The sequence below is a fragment of the Rhipicephalus microplus genome, chromosome 1 (assembly GCF_043290135.1).
Source record: "Rhipicephalus microplus isolate Deutch F79 chromosome 1, USDA_Rmic, whole genome shotgun sequence".
Lineage (NCBI taxonomy): Eukaryota > Metazoa > Arthropoda > Arachnida > Ixodida > Ixodidae > Rhipicephalus > Rhipicephalus microplus.
Window position 1 is genome coordinate 77,112,543 of NC_134700.1, and position 19,810 is coordinate 77,132,352.

At 45.6% G+C, this 19,810-nt stretch overlaps 1 pseudogene; it reads left to right on the plus strand.

Annotated features, from left to right (window-relative positions):
- The first annotated feature begins 8,351 nt into the window (after window positions 1-8,351).
- LOC142765417 (uncharacterized) overlaps window positions 8,352-19,810 on the plus strand; it is a 55,730-nt pseudogene continuing 44,271 nt past the window's right edge.

The following is a 19,810-nucleotide window of genomic DNA, read 5'->3' on the forward strand; positions in this document are numbered from 1 at the left end:
TGACTTCATGAAGAGTTAGGCACGGTTTGTCGTTTTAGAGAATACTTTAACTACAGACAACGTTCAGAAGTCTTCCATACAAGGTTCATTTGCAGTCCTATGGCCAATATCTGTCTTGTCATGAAAGTTTCAAGTAAAGTTAGTTGCATTGGAGCATATTTTGACTACAAAAAATGACCAGAGGCATTCTACGTAGTGCTTGGTTCCATTCTTATGGCCAGTATCTGTTGTATAATTAAGAACCAGATGCAGTTTCTTGCATTAGAGGATATTTACAATACGCTTATCATTCAAAAGCCCTCCGCACGGGGCACAATTACAGCCTCATGACCTAAATCCGTCACATCATGAAGAGTAGGGTGTGGGTTGTTGTATTGGAGAACATTTCGGCTGCAGACAACGTTCAAAAGCCTTCTCTACAAGGTTCAGGACCAATATTATGACCGATATCTGTGACTTTATTAACAGCTGGGTGCGGTTTGTCATTTTAGAGCATACTTTGACTAAAGACAACGTCCAGAAGTCTTGCATTAAGGTTTCAGTTGTAATATTATGACCAATATCTGTGACTTCATGAACAGTTCGGTATCGTTTGTCGTTTTAGAGAATACTTTGACTAAAGACAACGTCCAGAAGTCTTCCATGCAAGGTTCAGTTGCAATATTATGACCAATATCTGAAGCGTTATGTCATATCTGAAGTGTCAGATCATGAAGTGTCAGGCACAGTTAGTTGCAATAGAGCACATTACGGCTATAGAAAATGTCCTATAGAAAGGTATTCTAAAATAGGAAAGGAAATGCCCTATAGAAAGGCATTCTACGCAGTATTTGGTTCCTATCTTATGACCAATATCTGTTGTATCAAAAAAAGAACCAAGTGTGCTTTGTTGCATTGGAGGATATTTCGAACACACACATCAATCGAAAGCCTGCTACTCTGGCCTCAATTGTAGTCTTATGACTGACTTAAATCTGTCAGATCATGAAGTTTCAGGCGTGATTATTAAGTTGAGTGCTATAACATATGATGTGTAAATATACTGAAGGAACCAGCATATTCAAGATATAGTTAATAAATTTGGTAGTGCAGGTATAGAAACCCGGTCGTTTGTAAACCTGATCAGGAGGGCAGCCGCCGCCTCATTGACCGCTGAGAGGAGGAGGGAAGCTCAATGTCAACTCCATATATTAACATAATAGGGAGGGGGCGCTAAGTCAGCCCCTACATGGAGGGGGGGGAACTGCGACAAAATTTTGTCCCCCCCCTCCTGAAGGAGAACTCTGCACACGCCTATGATAGACGTACAGTATGCTTGACGCGAATGTGCATTCGCGGGGGCGGCGCACGCACCGATGTTGATTTCTGGTGCATACCGCTGTAGTTACTTTGGGCACTGGAATGTCAATTACTTCTAAAATACTCTAAACTATGTTGGGTGAAGCACCATCAATTTTTAACGTGTTCTCATATCATCTAAAACATATAAACCCGCTCCAGTTAGGAACGTGCCGTTATGTGCTGAACTTGGAGATTTCTAAGCCAAAAGGTCAAGCAACATTGTGCATCGTCCTTGGACGCGTGGGCGTCGACGCAGGTGACGCGTGCCAGAGGTTGTACGCCCTTTTTCTCCACAGGCGCGACTAGACGCTTTTGACGCGTATACGCGTCATGCATGCGCCTATAGGCGCATGCATACGCGTGCCAGTGGTTGGCACTTAACATGTACAAGCGAAAACAGAAGGGCGCGCGCGCCTCGCTTTATCGAAAGCATCGCGAATACACAAGGTCACGAAAAACCGGAAGCGAACTATTCACTAATATGACGATAGCTACAACGCGAGAACAGAACGACGACAAAGAGACAAGGGCACGAGTGCTAACTTCCAACTGAGTTTATTGCTCAGAGCACGAAAACATATAGAGGAGACAGTAAACCATGTGACAAAAACCAAGTGACACAAAGAGCAATGCATGAGTAAGGGAAAAAACAAAAGCACAGAAAAAGCCAAATAAAAGTCTATAAGGAAATGAAACAGAAAAGTAAAAGTAATATAACTACTTGCGCGCACCGAACCCTTCGAGGAACCTTAGTTCCTTCTCGGACAGAGACACGGAGGGCTTGCTAGTGCAGGACACCTGTTCGCGTGCGATGTGCGCGGCCTCGACGATAACTCGGGTGCGCTCATCCCTGTGCCTATACAGCGTCACTGTATCCTTTAAAAGGGGCTCACAGTTGCATTCAGTGCAGTGCTGAGCAAGAAAATTATCTTTCCCGTTTCTAACATTTCTAACAGGGATGAGCGCACCTGAGTTATCGTCGAGGCCGCGCAGATGGCACGCGAACAGGTGGCTTGTATTAGCAAGCCCTCCGTGTCTCTGTCCGAGAAGGAACTCAGGTTCCTAGAATGCGCGCTCAAGTAGTTATATTACTTTTACTTTTCTGTTTCGTTTGCTTATAGACTTTTTTGCCTTTTTCTGTGCTTTGTGTTTTTTTCCCTTACTCATGTATTGATCTTCGTGCCACATGGTTTACTGTCTCCTCTATATGTTTTCGCCCTCTACGCAATAAACTCAATTGGAAGTTAGCAGTAGTTATACCGCGAGAAAAGAACGACGACACAGAGACAAGAAGGACACGAAGCGCTCGTGTCCTTCTTCTCTCTGTGCCGTCGTTCTGTTCTCGCACTATAACTATCGTCATGCCATACCAACTAGCCCAAGCTGCCACACTTTATGGAAGTTAGCGCTCGTGCCCTTGTCTCTTTGTCGTCGTTCTGTTCTCGCGCTATGACTATCGTGATGTCATAACAACTAGCCCCAACTGCCACACTTCACTAACTATATAGGTTAGTAAGAGTACGACACCCGCCAAGTCACGCCCTCTGATTGAGCGAAACGAACGTGCGAGATCTATAACTTCAACAGAAAACTGCGCGCAAGGATGACAAAGGTCGAAAGGAGGGTTGTATCTAAAAATAGAACATGGTAAACATTCTAAGGAAACCCATAACGCCATTAGAAACACCGCATGAAAATATGTGAATCACCGCAAAGTCCACAATGCAAATATAAGAACTCTGCCGCGCGAACACACACAGTGGGCTCAATCCCGCATTTATTATTACTTATTGTTCTGGAATATGTGACGCGTGATTCACATTGCAAGGACCACTGTCGCAGCTCTGGACGACAATTAAATGCTCACATTAACGCAGCGTGTATTACGATTCACTGCTTGACATGAGGCGAAATCTAACGAAAGGTATACTACCATACGCTTGCAAAAAAGTACACGAAAGCGACAGCTCAAATACATATATTAAATCTGCTCTCACATCAATCATACTACGCGCCGCAAAGCCACTTTGATTAAATTGAGTTGCCTTCATACGTTGAGATATGCGGTAGAAACGGCACTGAATTGTATGGTAAACATTGTCGCACGTCTTCCGATTGACTTATTTCAGCGCAAGATACGTGGGGTACTATCTTTAGCGTTAAAGGGGTGTCGAAGGGGCTGAATCGCTCTGGGGAAGCACTTGATAGAAACAGTTTGTAATAAATATATGCACTTCGTGCCACCCGAAAACAAATGAAATTTCAGAGGGATGTGTAAATTTATTTTCATCAAGAAATTTGCTCACGTCGTAACGTAACATATATTAGACCATAAACGCAATTTGCGAACGCAATCGGGCGTCATACAAAAACGATGTCAACATGTATTTAATGTGAATTATTACGACCTACTAAATTGAAACAGCGGTTTTAATACTTTTAAGATAGAACGTTTGCCAAGTTTTATTGTAATCAAATGTTTCATTGCAATGCAACATATCTCAACGAGCAAAATTCTCAACTCGGCCACAACCGACAACAACAGAAAGCAGGTGTCATGAAATAAAAATGAACACCTCACACGCAAACACACAGAGGTAAACTCAATAGGCGCCGCGACTCATGAGACAGCGCAGTGAGCGGACTACAGCACGCCGGTGTTCGCGGAAGGAATTCGAAGCTTCACAGGACACACACAACAAAAAAGCAAAAAATATTAGCTTCAAATACCCGCCGCCACTCGTAATGACGTCTCGCACGGCGGAACGGGCGTTTAAAGATAACGCCAAGTAAATTGACAACTGAAGGTCGCGCAGAACCCACATTTCAATCTGTCGAGTCCACACAAAGATGGCACCGAGAGCGTATCGTATCTTTTCGGCGTCTGCTAGCCCGAAACCTACCCAAAACCTTCCAGAAAGCTTCCACAACTAAAGTGTCCTGGAAGCGTCTGGTGACCTTCGGGCTCCCCGCGGGTCGCCAGAACGTCCAACCCGAGAAAAACGAACGCCAACCGAAAGTGCGCCGCGGGGGGGGGGGGGGGGGGGGCGGAGCAGCCGGAGAAAAACGAACGCGCTCTGGCTGGCTCTGGCTGGCTCTGGCAGCCCGCGGGTAGCCAGCAGTGGAAAATCGAAGAGCCCCGGTGATAACAAGATCCGGACGTGAGAGAGAGAAACAACATTTTTCGCGCATCCGGCGTGCGGGAAGTCACCGGCCGCGCAGGGCGCGGGTATTCCCTATCTAAAGACTATGGCTAATAGTCCTATAGTCCGAGGCCCTAGATCTTGAGGACGTTGTGCTCTTGCTAGGCGTTGGATACTCGGGCTCCTCCGCTCCCGTTGTCCGGGGCGTCGGTTCCCTTTCTCGTCTGCTTTGCCAGGGCCTCCTCAAGCCGCTGGATGGCCCTTTCCAGACGTGACTCTCCGCTATTGCGACTTCCGGTCACTCGCATGCAGCCTCTGCAGATGTGAACATCAGTCGCTTTTTGGTCGCCAGTCGTGAATGGTCGCGCGACCCCTGCTAGTCTGCTAGTCATCGGTGCGCACCAGCTTAAAGGAGCTTGTTCGAAGCTACTTCTTTCTGATGCGTGCAGTGGTCGCAGGCTTTATTTGTTAACAAAAAAAAATGAGCACGCAATTATTATGTTGTTGAAAGTAGCTCAGACAGATGTCGGGCGATTGCCTCCCTAATTACGGGACTTCTGACAAACGAAGTTGCGTGTGAAAACGGCTCTCAGTTTCGCTCCCTAGCATTTATTCAGTTCCCGAAGGACCGTGCCATTCTCTCTCACTCTTCGCTGTACTACCCCCAGACAAATGGACTTGAAGAACGCTTCAATCGTGTGTTCAAAAACTTCGTACCGACAGCTTTTCTATGGGACGTTAAACCCCAATATCAATCAATCAGCTTTTATAGGATATCGGCCGTTCTGCCCAGTGGTCATCGAGTACTTTGGCATCTCCACGTGTACACCGCAGTGACCACGGGGGTCGCCCCGGCTTTGTTCCTGCATAGAAGGCTGCTGAGAACCCGTCTGGACCAACGTTTATAGACCCTGTTCAGTTGCCAAACTCTCCGCCTCTGCTATACAATAAAAACGGTGCAAACTTACTACCGGTATAGGTGGCGCTACTGCAGCACCAGGCTCCTCGTAGCAGACGACGAAGTGCCAGCGGACGTGGCATGTGCAGCTGCTATCCGCGCAAATACTGAACTGCTTGAAAACGCAACGACGAGAACGACTAGTTTTAAATGCGAAGCTTTTCTTAGCAAACTTCGACGATCTGTCTATCTATCTATCTATCTATCTATCTATCTATCTATCTATCTATCTATCTATGTATCTATCTATCTATCTATCTATCTATTTATCTATCTATCTATCTATCTATATATCTATCTATCTATCTATCTATCTATCTATCTATCTAGCCGCCTGCAACTTCTAGCTCTCCTGGCCGATTGGATAATGGTATTTAGACCAAGCTTGGTATGGCATAACATGACTATATAACGAGCATATTTGACTAGTCACAACATAAAGATCGTGACATGTATGCCATGAATGTCATGATTTACATTTCATGGTGTTGCTACTCTTTGCGGTGGTTTCGTTCACGTGACATGTTTCAAGACTGGTATGGTATGACATGATTGCATAAAACAACAAGGGCCGCTCCCACAAAGTCGTCATAGTGTTCTTGTCGTCATAGTGTTATCCTGATTGATGGAGATGGGTTGACAGCCTTCCAAAATTGCTTGGGGTGATTTTTTCACACATTTGTTAATGTTATCTCGAAGAGGTTTCGTTGAGCAGCGCGAATGGTTTCTGAAAGCTTTTCTTACTGCACTTTGGTATGCTTGCCACATGGGTTGATCATTTCTTGCCTTCGCTTTCCTAAACAATCTTTCCTTTGTACTTATTTCCTTTTTAATTGAATTAGAGAACCATGGCACTGACTGCTTGCTTTGAATAGTTACCATTGGAACATACTTCTCAGTTAATTCTTGCATTTTATCCGAAAACAGCCTCCAATTTTGTTCTACTGAGCGGTCGCAATAACCTTGCTCGAAAGAAGTATAGAATTGTTCCAGTACAGCGGTTAATTTTTCATAGTTGCCTTTTTCATAAAGCTTTATTTGCTTCCTCTTCGGTTTTTCTGTCTGAAGTGATGATTGAAAAAATGCAATGATAACTTTATGATCACTAATTTTTTTAGGTGATGAACTGCCTGGATACAGCTTGTGTTGGACATAAGAATCGTCAAGAATGTTGGCGGTGTGAGTTGTCTTCCTCATGGCTTGGGTTATTATTTGATTTGATTGATATGTGGGGTTTACCGTCCCAAAACCACTATATGATTATGAGAGACGCCGTAGTGGAGGACTCCGGAAATTTAGACCACCTGGGGTTCTTTAACGTGCACCCAAATCTGAGCACACGGGCCTACAACATTTCCGCCTCCATCGGAAATGCAGCCGCCGCAGCCGGGATTCGAACCCGCGCCCTGCGGGTCAGCAGCCGAGTACCTTAGCCACTAGACCACCGCGGCGGGGCTGGGTTAATATTTCCGTTAATTGAAAATTATGGAATGTAGCAAGGAATTGGCCGGACTCCTCAGTGGCTCCATTTAAATGATTAAACAAGTCGATAGAAGGGTAGATAAAATTGCCGCAGGTTAATAAATTTGCAGCGTGATATTTTTTTTCGAATAAGGTCAAGGAAATCTATAAATTGCGTGCACAAATCAGCAATGTGGGTTCGGGGGGCGGTAGCACCCTCCGATAATGGTGAGGTTTGATCAGGTTCGGCAAGCCATGAAGATTATCTCTAGGGGTCTTTGTAGTTCTATTTTGAAGTGACTAATTGAGGTTTTTATTCCAATTAGGACACCGCCACCTCGGCTTAGTAAGCGGTCTCTACGGTAAATAGTGAAACCGGGCAGGTACGGAGTAACTTCCGAGTCGGCAATATGTGATGACAGCCATGTTTCTGTAAGAATGATGAAGTCGCAATCAGATGATTGGATTACGGTGGATAGTTCGTCGCGCTTGGGGAGAACGCTACGAATGTTAGTATAAAGAATCGAGTATGTGACGTCATAAGTAGATATAGTGGCATTCTGGGGCGGTTTACGGAGGGTTGAATGTGGCAGATAAGGTGTTGTGGCATTTTTATTTTGCTAGCTGCCTCGTTTTGTCATTTCTTTCACCGATTTCTGAACAGTGTCTTAGCGGTATGTCTTTTTTCCTTTGATGAGTTTATTGTAGCGCAATTTAAAGACCGTATTTCATTCACGAGCGAAGCGAATCAGCTGACGACAAACAGAATACGTTGCGAAACAAAAATCCCCCGATATGCCTATATTTGTGCCTTTGAGCATGATCGCTTTAGATAGCAGATCGTCCTTAGTTTTATAAGATGCAAAATTCACAATTATCGGACGAACTTTGTCGTGGGCGCTTCTGCCGATAAGATGCACTCTTTGAATATCCTTCAATTCCAGTGTTAGTTTCAAAGTGTCTCTGCAAATATTGGTTACAAGTTTTTCGCTATCTGCCCAAGATTCCGATTCGCCTTCTACAAAGCCGTAGAAGACAAGATTGCAGCGACGCGACCTGTCTTCGGCGTCATTTAATCGGTCCTGAATGCCAACAAGTCTCTCTAACGTCTGCATGGATGTTCTCCACAAATTGTCCACATCTGACCTCAAGTCCTGTAATAGTTTGCATTGATCCTCGGTTTTCACTATGCGTGCGACGATGTCAGCAAGGATCTGTTCAGCGTTAGTGTGTTTTGGATGCGCGGGGTAGGGCCCAGATTTTCCTCCACGTCTCCCGACAGCATCAACAGTTCGAGAGCAACGTTCACAAAACTACAAAGCAACGACGCAGCGCAGCGTGGGCTCGGCAGCTGCACTAAACAACGATTGGTAGTCTTCTTAGCGTAAGGACAATCGTAAGTGCATACCTGCGTGATAAACACGAACGGCGAGATTAGGCACTAAGCCATGGCACAGCTGACGAGCCCACGAAGCGTCGGCTGTTGGGAGCGGCCCTTTGTAGGTGACGGGAATCCTGACGTCGGTGATCTTAGTGAATCTTGTCAAAACAGGGTCCTTCAAGTGTGGATGATTACGCCATTTCTTGGTCCTGCGGCTGGAGCTGGTTTTCCCAGGTGGAGAGGGATTCCAGCAAGCGACGTACGCGTGATAGCTCCTGGATTCGCGAAGTATTCATAGCGCGATGTAGCTGCGGCACTGCAGCAGGCGTCGGGGAGGCTGATTGAAGCAAGCACCTGCGTGATAAACACGAACGGCGACATTAGGCACTGAGCCATGGCACAGCTGATAAGCCCACGTGACGCGAACAGACAACATAGGTAAATGACACATCCAAACATGATAATCACCACATGCGTGTCATGTAACAACATTACTACATGCCACACTCATCACGCGCTCACGGCCATTTCGCTAGCTTCACATATGCCAAACTTGGTTTTACGTGACGTCAAATGACGATGATATGTGACTGGTGCAAACATGATAATCATGAGATGCAGGTCGTGTGAGAACACAACTACATGCCACAGTGAAGGCGCCGGTGCGCGTGCTCGACGGCGTTCGTTTCGTCGCGTCACGCCGGCGTTGCCACGCGAGGCGGCGGTCTTGCCGTATACTCGCAGGTGCGCGCTCCATTGCTCTAACGCATGCGCGTTTCAGAGCATCTGGAGTTCCTCCGTCTCGAAAGGAGGCAGACGCAATGCTGTAATGGTAACGCATTGGCGCCGAATGCAGCATGTCACATTTCACCCCGGTTGCCGTCGGGCCGCGCCGACGGACGCTGGTCACGCCGGTCGCACTTGCCGTCAGACTATAGAGTGCTCGCATTTTGCTAATGTAGCGTCGCTGTCAACGTTACGTTGGAGTATATTGGGCCGTTCATGATGCACTCGAGGCCGTTTCGCTAGCTCCACATATGCCAAATTTGGTGTTACGTGACGTCAATGGATGACGAAGGTAAATGACTGGTGCAAACAGGATAATCATCAGACGCGTGTCATGTAAGAACATGAGAACATACCAAGCTCATAGCGTGCTCGCGGTCGCTTTGCTATAGCTCCACATATACTAAATTTGGCATCACGTGACGTGAATAGATGAAGAAGGTAAACGACACATCCAAACATATAGTCATGACATGGAAGTTGTGTACGGCATAATTTACCTCCAGCTAGTAACGTTGTGGTGATTTGAAAGTGGCATTTCAACCTTCCTCATTTGTGCTTCGCATATCATTGATTCCCACTGTACCTAGGATCTGCCAATTTTTCCCTTTAGGTAATCGTGTAGATATAAACGCTAACCCTCGCTATTCGTTGAGGTCAGTGAATCTGAATGCGATTCACTGGCTACGTTAATTTGCAAATTTGCGCCATTCATGCCAAATTGCAGGCTTGGGAGTTTCGCAGATTCTTTTCAAATAAATTGTATAGCTTGCCTCAAAACGCTCCCCTCGCTTTCCAGAAATAATGACAAAATTGTGTTTGTGACGTTGAGTTTTGCCTAGCGGAAGTGACGGAATTGATGTACAACTGCACCGTCTGCTTGTCTGCTTTATATTGTGTCGGTTAGGTCGGCGCTTCTTTGGTTGAGCATGCGATTTCCTTTTCAGTGTTGGTGGGCGTGCGATAGGTGGCAAGTGGTGTTGCGTTGTGAGCCACACACGATTCGCCGTATACCTAGCTTGCACTGATGTCACGGGAAAGAATTACGGAATATGCGGCCGCCATTAATATGAACCGCTCACTCGCCCACAGTCATCGCAAGCCGTGTTGTTGATGTTGTCACCATGCTCTTGTGCGCGATATTTGGTTGTCCCAACTGCAGTGACACCTGCGCGAGAAAAAAAAAAGATGGCAGCATATCCAAGTAGTGAATGATGAAGAGCGGGCGAAGCATCCGTCCGTCCATTCGTTCTTGCTTCCGTCCGTCCATGCGTCCGTCTGTGTGACCATCCGTGCGTCCATTCGCCCGTCCGTGCGTGCGTCTGTTCATGCGTCTGCACGTTCATCTGTGCATCCGCCCCTGCGTCCACCCATGCGTCCATCCGTCGGTGCAGCCATCCGTGAGTCCGTCAATGCATCTGTCTGTGTGTACGTTCGTCCATCTATTCAACACTCCAAGTACCACCATCTCGCACCTTTTCATCACATATTCCGCATATGCACCGCCATCCAGCGGACATTCCAAGGACTAAACGAGAGGTGCCACACGCACACTTTCTTACGGCTTGCGCTTTGTGTCTACTTTCCACCTTTAACCACCTCGAGTTCATGGTATATACCAGTTCACTGTATTCATGGCACTGCGGCCCAACGCTCGCTAAACATTTCTAAAACCAAGGAGGTTATGCCCAGCGATTATAACGTAGCAACCCTTTCTTGTCAGATAGTGCTCAATGTACATGCCAATGGCGGCTAAGGGGATATGAGAGACAGGAGAATTTGGCTTTTAGTTAACGTGCACGCTGCGAATTTTTTATTGTTCAACAACTCACAGAAGAAATCTCTCACTGGCACTACCTTGGCGGTCAAAATGTAAGATTGGTTACACACTACGACTACTACTATGACTACGAGGGACGAACGGGTGCCGCTATAAGAAGCTTCACCCCTAAAACCAACCAACAGACACTTGTTGTCAATGCCTAACATCGTGGAGAATCACTGCGATCGCACGAAAGCGTTCAGCATCAAGCAGCGCAGCTTATGGCTGGCGCGCATTACCGTGCTCACTTAGACGCCGAGAACCCCAACCTGCGAGTCTGTGGCGTGTACTCCATAACAAGTAAAAAACTGCTTTCAACTTTCACAGCGTGGTAATTGATGGTTTATTAAAGAAGGACCAGTTTTTGTAAATGGTCACTCTGTGTTCTTAGGAAAGCCAGCTAAACTGTTCGACGAGACAAACCCTGACTGGACTCCATCGCTTCTCCTAGGCTACGGCGCCAAATACGCAGACCGCTCACGACACCAACGCCTTGAAAAACGACGCGCCGAAAAACGGCAAGTGGACGCCTAAAAACGGGAAGCTGAAGCACAGGAAAAGCGTGCCCGGGCCAACGCAGCAGCGATTGGAATCGAGCCGTGTGCCGATTGGCCACTATCGCCGTACCCGACTGTAGAAACCGACGCCGACAAAAGTGATACGTGTAAGGGGGTACTTTTGAGGCGAGTCCTATCCTTTTAATCCCTTCTCACCCCCATCCCTTGTGAGCTACTGTTGAGGTGTCGCTCGCTGAAGCAGACAGTTACGGAGCTCACTTTTCTCTTTGTTTCTCTCTTAGAACCACTTTGTAGGTACTTTCGCTTCGCCAAGTGTAGTTAGAGGCCGTTTCCGGCATTTAGGCGAATGGCTTTGGAAGTGCGTTGTGAGGCGTTTTCTGCGGATAGCGAAATTATCGCGTCACTTGGGAGTCTTCTAGGTTTTTTTTTTCATTACAAGTGTTGTCAGTGCAGACGAGAGATGTCCAAGGAAGACATTCAGCGACTGGAGCAACACTGCACCTCAATGATTAAGCGCCTATATGCCGCCCGTATAGAGAAAAAGCTATAGATCTCGGAAAATTCACTAAGGAGTCGTGAAGAAAAAGTGATGTTCTACACAGGGATGACCAACCTCGTTGATCTTTTAGCCATCTTCAAGCTTGTGGGGAGTGCTGTATCCCACAGCATTACCAACAGCCTCTCAAAATTCCAGGAATTCATCCTCTTCATGATGAAAATAGAGGTGAACCTTCACAACACTGACCTTCATTTCCGCTTCAACGTTTCCGAAGCAACAGTATCAAAAAATTTCCGATAAGTGATTGCACGGTGCACACTGTCGGCCTAAATCTCAGATAACGTGGCCAGGGCGTGAGGCACTGTAGTGTACTATGCCTCAAGCTTTCGATGATTCATTTCGGTCTGAAGACGCAGTAATAATTGACTGCTTTGAAATAAAATTTGAAAGGCCCTCATCTCTGCTTTCCAGAAGTGAAACATGGTCGACTTACAAAAGAGGTAACACTGCAAAGTTTCTTATTGCGATTGCACCACAGGGTGTCCTAACATACATTTCAGAAGGTTGGGGAGGCCGTGTCAGCGATAAGCATATTATAGAACATTGTGGTTTAGTACACAATTTGGTTACCAGTGATGTTGTCCTCACAGGTAGGGGACTCAACATAAAGAATAGTGTTGGCTTTCTTTGTGCGCGTCTCCATGTCCCGGCATACACAAAAGGGAAAAAGCAGCTGCCTCCTGAAGACGTTGAAAAAACAACAAAGCTTGCGAATGTTAGAATTCACGTAGATCATGCTATTCGCCTTATTAGGAATAAGTTTGTGTTATTAAAGTCTATCGTGCCTGTTATCTATGTTGCTTCTCGTGAAGGGGGTGAACTGACTCCACTTGACATGATTGTGACAGTGTGCTGTACATTATGTAACTTGTGACCCTCAATAGTTGCAACATTGAAAAACTGTAGTGAGGAAAATGCGGCAACACTCGAGGACGAACGACTCCAGAGTGCCATCTACTGCAGGTACAATTAGGGTCTATCCAGCGTTACCACATTTGTGCACTACGTGATATATTTTTCAGTTTTAATAACATATGCATGCCTGAAATTCTAGATACGAAGTGGCACAGCTATGAAAAGCATCTCAGGAATTGCATTTGCGCTTATCAGTGTAAATGCAAAACAATAATTTCTCTAATCTTAACACGTCTAAATGCAGAACAATAATAGTTTCTCGTAATAATACGGCTTGCCCTACTTATTCACTTAATAATATTTCGCTTGACCAAGTTATGTCCCATAAATATATTTGTGTACATATTACTAACAGTCTCACATGAAAAATACTGATCGGATACACTACGTCGAACCTACGTCGAATCATTACGTAACTGCAAGTTTCGCTATTTTAAACGAAACTACTCTTTTGCTTCCCCGAAACTAAAACAACAGCTCCCCATTACCCATGATAGATGTAACCTTCAATACGCATGCTCGATATGGAATTCTGGTCTTGCTACTCTCACAAATGTAATCAAAAATGTACAAAATCAAGCAGCCCAGTTTATCCTTCACAGCCATCTGAACTGCCAGTGTCACTAACATGAAAGAAACACTTGGTATTCCTCTTCTTTCTCCTTCTAGGAAGTAATGCCATCTTTGCCTTCTTTATAAGGTGCGCTACCACAATGAGCTGAAGCCTCGATACATTACACCAGCATTCTATATCTTCTCACGCGTCGACCATCCTTTCAATGTTCACGCACCTTCACAGCACACAGTCACCTACTCATATTCATCCTCGACAAGAACATTTCATGAGTGGAATTGCTTGCCTGCGTCACTATTTGCTATCAGACACAGACTGTTTCCGCAAAGCACTAACATACATTCTCTAAAGCTGCTTCACGCTCACAACTGAACTTGAGGTTTATTGTTCGTTTACCACCTATTTCTGTTCAGGTCTTTTTTTTTTCTTTTCCGAATTACATTCTTTTGTCTTCTTACTTTGTACGGATTTTTCGTCGCTTTTATGATTACATAAATTTATCTTTCTTTTTTGCATTTATGCATGAAAGCACATGAGTTAATCCTTTTGGTTTATTATGCATTGTCACTCACTGTCATTGCTACCAGATTGTGCATTTTCGTGTCCTATTTTCGCTACATGATGTAAAGCATATCTTGTTTGTTGCCTTTTGGGCTCTATTTTATGGTGTTTTATCTTCCCTTTTTTGTTATATAGTATTTTGTTATACAGTATTTCTTATATTTTACTCGTTTACTTTAGCCGCTCTTCTCTACAATGCTTCTGGTTAGTCCTGAGAATACCAATAATTGAAAAAAAAAAACATTGGCAAGCTTAGTTATTGAAGGAACTTGTGTCTGTTGACTGACAATATATTGTCATGGAAGCAAGGAAGAAACATTATTTTGGTACATGATTGATATGTGGGGTTTAACGTCCCAAAACCACCATATGATTATGAGAGACGCCGTAGTGGGGGACTCCGGAAATTTCGACCAGCTGGGGTTCTTTAGCGTGCACCCAAATCTGAGCTCATGGGCCTACAACATTTCTGCCTCCATCGGAAATGCAGCTGCCACAGCCGGGATTCGATCCCACGACATGCGGGTCAGGAGCCGAGTACCTTAGCCGCTAGACCACCGCGGCAGGGCTTATTTTGGTTCATTGCGCCCCTCTGAAAACATTGTAGCTCGGGAAACATGCATTGGCATAATTGAGATTGAGTGGTTGTGTGTGATTGACTTTTGATACATTTGCGTTTTGCTGACCCCCATTCTGTGAACCTGTAGAACTTCTGTAGCAATGTTTTTACAGGAAGATTTCTATTAGTTCATTAAAACCTCAAAAGCAGAGGACTGTCTTTATTTAATAAAAGCTATGAAAACATCTTTTCGGTTACTCAAATTCCCACGACAATAATGAAAGTTTGGTGAAATTGGCATTTGTAACTCTTGTATACACTGTACAGATTTGAAGAAGCCTTGCATTGAATGAACGCTTGTGGGCACTACTGGAGGCTTTTAGTTGTGAACCAAACCCTTAAGACTTGAAAGCTACATAGAACAAAGGTATTTTATCATTCATGGTACAGCAGCTCTTCATGCCTTGAGAATCGCAAAGCACACAACTCTTAAATAACATTATAGTTATTGTTTAAAACCACTTTTGATGGGGCACAGGCCCTCAGACATTTTGGCTGATATTGAAACAACCAAATGTACGATTATGGTTTTGTCTTGCTAGCTGTGGTTGTCAAGTAAAGACTGCATGTGTGCCAGTACCCTCCAAGTGGAAGCATGGCACAAAAATGCCTAATCAAGTGATGGCCAAGTGCACTTTGGCTTACTTGGAGAATGGTCATGATGCACGAGAAATTCATCAGGCAAAAGTGTATGCTTTCGATACACATTATTTTGGGCACTGATTCTCATCAGCTGTCACTCTCCCCCTTGGTCAGTGTATAGCTGGACAACACAAGCAAAAGTGTGAGCACTTGTTGCAGAAACGTTCAACTTAAAGAGGTACTAAGACCTATTTTTCGAAGGGAAGTTTACTCCGCATGCAGCTGTGTGGCTAGTTGTGATGACATCAGGTGCGTAAACTTTCGAAACAGCTGTCAAAACAATCAGATTGGCAGCTTTTGCACTATCAGCAGAGCCACAGGGTGGAGTATCTGTGGAAACATCAAAATACTGAGGGCGGCAGATTGCTCAGGTTTGAAGTCTGGGACAATGATGGAGTGTAATGCCGTGCCAGGGCATGTGGTATCTGGTGGTGAGCTCGATTCCATGAGTGTTGTACCATACACGCTGAGTTTCTCTCAAGTAAACGATGAGGTTGATGGTCGAGACGTTGGTGTATACAAGTAAACTGAACATCTTCTCTGCGATCCCCTCGAGGATGTAACCCACTTTGTCAGCTTCAGACACTGCGCCGTCCACTTTTAAGCACAAAGCAAGCACTTCCTGTAGTGTAAAATACAACTCAGTTGGCGACTAAACATGGGCAGCGAGCTCTTTTCGTGGAGGCATTTTACAAGCAGTTGCGTTCCCAAAGATCTCGCGTAGTTTCTCCTTTAAAATATTCCACCTGGTGAGCTCGGTCTCGTGACTATCATACATGACACGTGGGGTTCCTCTGAAGCAGAAGATAGCGTTCGTGAGCATCATGGTAGGGTCCAACCAGTGAGTTTGACTAACTAGTTCACACATGCTAAGCCAATAGTCAACATCAAAGCCAAGCTGGGCAGAGTATGGTCCAGATCACAAAGGTGGAGCACCACAACAAACGTTAGGGCTTACGCCGCTGATGGAGACTGAGACAAGCTGGTTGCGGAAGACATGACCGAAAGATGGGGAATGCGCCCATTGCATAGCTTTGTGGTGGTGAGAGCAAAGAACAGTGCATCTCCACCAAAGGTGTTTTGTGATTGACAAGTTTTGTGCACCGCAGACTATTTACAAGGTATATTTACAACAGTGGTGATAAAGCTGACCAGTTCAGCTTTGAGACTGAGCAACGAGCGGTCTTAGTTCTCTTTATCGGGCACACATGCGCATGGTTCAGGAGGCTGGCATTATACATGTAGCAATATCTTGCATCAACATGTGAGAAGCACGACTGTTTTGCAACGTCTGCGTGTAGTAGAAATCGAAACTAGCTCTTAAAAGCGTACTGTACTTACTTTATCAGAGTGTACCGACGCTCAGCAGTCCATTTTCTAGGCACTTGAGTACTTGGTTCTTCATTTGACCTATTTAATCGACCACTGTATATATTCTTGGCGACACCCCTTCCAGCAGTTTGGTCCAGCTGGAAAATTCAATTGTCCAAATTATTACGACCCTCTAAACCCAATCCTTGGCACCTTTGCATTCAGGTCAAAACCAACGTTTCAATTAAGGTGTTTTCTTCAAAGCTACACATGACAAATGAAACCATTTGTACTAGCAGGAGAAGCTGTCACAGGCGATCATTTTTCCCGTCTCTGGCTCTCGACCAAAGCAGTAGGCATTGCCGGTGGCCGTCTTATCTGGACATTTAAGCTGTTTAGTTAAATAGAGGGCTAGGCAGCTTAGGAAGGACAACTTTGACAAATAACTCCTTGGCAGTAGCCATCATACTGGTGCATACTGGTGCAAAAGTCATCATCTTTGCAGAATTTTTTTTACGTATGAAACGTTAGAAGCCCAAACAACAAAGTAACAGTCCTCAAACTGGCACACTGCCATTTGAGTTTGAATTCAAAAAGAATATACATGCTGCCTTCGCAGCTGCGTGTGTGCGTTGATGGTGCAGAGGCATGATTGGGGACCTGAGAGCTCCGTCAGTTCTCTTGCCTTTCTCAGTAAGTACGGGCATTTAAATTCCAATACCCCCTTGCCACAGCAACTACAGAAAACAAGAGCGTCTGGTGCGGCGTTAACAAAAGGATAGTCAGTACTAGAGTGTACTAGAATGGGGGAGTGGGTCCACTGTGGCCGGCGGCAAGCGGTGCGGGTGAAGCAAAAACGGCGGAAAATTTGGTGGCGCTGCAGTAGCCTTCTCCTGAAGTGACGTCAGTTTCGGCGGGAGCGTGCGAGTCGTGCGGCGGTTCGGGCCGCACGACGCGCTGGCGGGGACGCTGAGCGCTCGATGTTGTCGTCTGCTCGACGCGCCGTCGTCTGTTCGATGCACCGTCGTTCGTGCGCTGTTTTCACAATTTGTCTCCTGGTTCTTTTTTTACACATTATTAGAGACAAAAACAAGTGACATGAAATAAAATGTATGCTTTTTTTCGTGAACGCGTAGGTTTGTATTTCCCTTTGAGCAAAGCCGTCTGGACAAAGAATACGCGGCAGACGGCACGTTTGCGTGCGCAGATATGTGTCTGCTGGTTGCATAACGGAGCGTTCCAAGCTGCTTCAAAAGATTAGAGGATGAGCACGTCTAGGCGTAGAAATTACTGTTGTGTCGTAGGCTGCCAAACCGGATACAGCAGAGTTAAAAACCAGCCCAAGCTCTCACTCTTTGGAGTACCTCAAGACGAAGAGAGACGCCGGCTATGGGACCAGAATCTCAACCGCGCTGATCGGCCCTTGCAAGTCACCGATGCCATTTGCGAGCTGCACTTCGAGCAAAAATACATACTAAGGCAATATGTACATATTATCGAAGGCCGAGAAGTATATATAGAGCGGGGAAAGCCGGAACTTCGCAGTGATGCTGTACCCATAATTATACCTCATCTCCTGAAGTGTCCTGACGAGCAGCCCACACCGGAGCAGTCAACGAAGAAGAGAGCGGCTTCACCACCAACCTGTGAAGACCAGCCGTCAAAAAGAACTGCGCTGCAATCAGTTGAGCCGCAACTGAGATTTGAAGATTGCGAAAGTGCGAGGCAAAGCGACAACGCATTTGAACTTGAAGACGTTGTCCGGCCAAACGACCACTGGGCAATGCACAAGTTTCGTCATTATGACGGAATTGCTTATGTTTCGGCCTCCCTAAGTCGTGAACTCGTAAGCATCGAAAAGACTGTGCTCATGAATTACGGTACCGACCGGAGTGAAGTGATTTGTCGGACATATGTTCGGAAGACGCTGATCTCCGAAAAGGTCGCCTATAACCTTGAAGATGCCAAACAAGTCCTGGACTGCGCAGAATCTCTTCACCCTTGCAGAGGAGCAGGTAGGGCGAAGGACTTCACCTATGACGTTCTTACGAAGAAACTGGAGCAGCAAATCTCTCATTCCGACGGCCTTGTCTTCAGTGTCACGTGCAAAGGAGCGGTTAAACAACAAGGTGAGTGCGGCAAACGTTTATTGAGACGTCACTTGTAATTGTACAATTAATCAATCAGTAACCTGTTTAATGCTAGAACATTTGTGTGGCCCCTAATTTTTGTAGTACTCATTAACATTTACGAAAGAATAGTTTGCCTACAGAAAGTGAAAGTGCATAAATTGCGTTTCAAACATGCATGGTAAAAAACTGGAAGCTCTTCATAATTTTTTTCTCGTATACTTCCAGGTTCTTCATGCATTTCATGCAAGTACGTGAGGAAAGTAATACTCACCAGAAAAAGCTACCTAAAACGAAAAGAGCGAAGAAACTCAGTCTCCACCAAACTGCGGGTCCTGAGTCAGAGAAACAAGCGGATGGCGACAAGGCTGTTGGACATTGCTGGTCGTCTCGAAGAGATGAGGGCAAACAATGCGAATGTCGCGGATAAAATACTAGAGGATAAAATATCGTCACTACCGCGAAAGCAGCAGGCAAGTGTTCGCGCTTGCTTTCAAGCTGCCAAACAAACCAGCAAGCAGGGCATGCGCTACAATCAGGAGTGGATCCTCGAGTGTTTACTCATGAAACTAAAGAGTCCCCGGCTTTATCAGCACATCAGAAAGAACGAAATTCTCATGATGCCCAGCAACACTACTTTGAAAAGATACTTGAGGTCATACGAGTCGGCCTTCGGTTTTAATCAAGCAGTAATGAACACTCTAAAGAAAAAAGCCGCGAGCATGTCAGACCTCGAAAGACACGGCGGACTATTGGTGGACGAAATGAAATTGTCAGAACATTTCAATGTGACGGCGTCTGGCCAGATTCAAGGCTTCGTGGACCTTGGAGAATTTACGAAGCCCGAAGACAAGTACCAGCAATGTGATCACGGCATGGTCATCATGTTTGTGCCTTTCGCTGGAAAATGGAGCCAAATTGTGGGCGTTTTTGCGACAAAAGGAAATGTGAGAGGAGACATTTTATTGAAAATTCTCATGGAAGCTACCATCCTCGTGGAACAGGCGGGCTTGTTCGTCGACCACATCACTTGTGACGGAGCCCCCTGGAATCGAAAAATGTGGAAGCTAGCGGGGGTGTCGGCGTCATC